This window comes from Sapajus apella, unplaced genomic scaffold (genome assembly GCF_009761245.1).
Source record: "Sapajus apella isolate SASKATOON/1434 unplaced genomic scaffold, GSC_monkey_1.0 scaffold8, whole genome shotgun sequence".
Taxonomy (NCBI): domain Eukaryota; kingdom Metazoa; phylum Chordata; class Mammalia; order Primates; family Cebidae; genus Sapajus; species Sapajus apella.
In genome coordinates this window covers 33,715,770-33,717,462 of record NW_022436948.1, presented here as the reverse complement: position 1 = coordinate 33,717,462, position 1,693 = coordinate 33,715,770, and the positions used below count along the sequence as shown (strand labels likewise).

Sequence of the window (1,693 nt, the reverse complement as noted above, 5' to 3'; positions counted from 1 at the left end):
AAATAAAACAATGAATTTGTAACAATATATTTAATAATCTAATAATATAAGAGGTATTAAATCAGTTTTTCTTCTAAAAATATGTTTTCTAAACTATTACCAGTGTGATCTTGATAAAGTCTTAGAAGTGTAAATACCTTTTGCAGTTAAAATATTTTTGTGATTTCCTGTAGCTCTAAAGATGTGAAAGATGAACTTATTTCCAGAGACAGACACGCCTAATGTTTTGGAATTTGCTGTCCTCTCTAACCTCATCTGTCATTACCAAGCTAAAAAAAAAGTGGGAGTCATTTATAGAGTTGTATAAAGGTAAACCCAGAATTCTGTATCCAATGAAAATATACTTTAAGAAGGAAAGTAAGAGATTTTCTCAGTTTAATGAAAACTAATAGAAGTTAATGTCAGTATATTTGCTCTATAAGAATTGCTAAAAATAAAAAAAAGTTTTCAGATGGAAGAAAATGATATAAGAAGAAAAGCTGGGGTGCTGTCTATGGTCATACCACCCTGAACGTGCGTGATCTCGTTTGATCTTGGAAGCTAAGCCGGGTTGGGCCGGGTTAGTACTTGCATGGGAGACCGCACGGGAGTACAGGGTGCTGTAGGCTTAAAAAAAAAAAAAAAAAAAAAGAAAACCTGGAATATCAAGAATTAAGAACGACAGAAATGTTAAGGATCAAGTTAAATATAGTAGGCAGTTTTTCTGCTCTATAAATATTTGAAGTGTGTATAGCTATTGAAACCATAAGGTAATAAACTTTTCAGTAGATAAATATATATATAGAGAGAGAGGGAGAGAGAGTATATATGGTATATAAAAATGTGTATGTACATATAATGTGTATATATACTATACATACAGTATGTGTGTATATATACATACACACACACAAACACAAACAATATACAAAGGAACTAAAAACAAAGTAGTGAAAGTAATGCGACCTTTTTAATTTCAAGGTTACTACATTCTATTTGAAGTAGTAAAATACAAATTATAAGTAAAATGTGAAGTATATATAATTCTTAGAGCAACCTCTAAAATGTTTGATTCAAATTTAGCCTGAAAAGGAAAAGCAAGACAACCATACGTATGTGTGTGTCTGTATAAATATACATATATTTACATTATTACGGTGAGTGTAGGTCATTACATTTTAATATACTTTATTGTTAGATTTATTATTTTCTGGTTGTGCCCTCTCTTTATTAACTAATTAAATGTAATTAGTTATATTCACTATCAATAATTTAATTTTTAATTAATAATTTAATTTAAATTAATGCTTGCATATTATTAGTTATTAAATTTTAATTATTTTTAATTATTAATTTAATATTAATTATTAATAAGCATGTAGTAGCTAATAAAAGAACTTCAAAATACAAGGTGGAAAAGCTCACAAAACTGAAATAACAAATTTACTGATCTATAATTACAGATATATGCTACAACACTTTTCTCAATAATATATAGAATAGCAAAGAGAAAATATATAGTAAAAAGCCAAAATATAGAAGAATTTAATGATGCCATCAGTCAAGAAATACAACTGACATGTGTGAAACACTTCACCAAACAACAAAAAGTACACTTTCTTTGTATTCCAAACTTAAACATTTAAAAGAATGGAAAAAAAAATTCAAGATATTCTCTGACCATATGGAATTAACAGAAAGTTAATAAAAATAT

General features: G+C 27.4%; 1 pseudogene; it reads left to right on the top strand.

Moving 5' to 3' along the window:
- The first annotated feature begins 489 nt into the window (after window positions 1-489).
- Window positions 490-608, top strand: LOC116551085 (annotated as a pseudogene).
- Window positions 609-1,693: the final 1,085 nt, after the last annotated feature.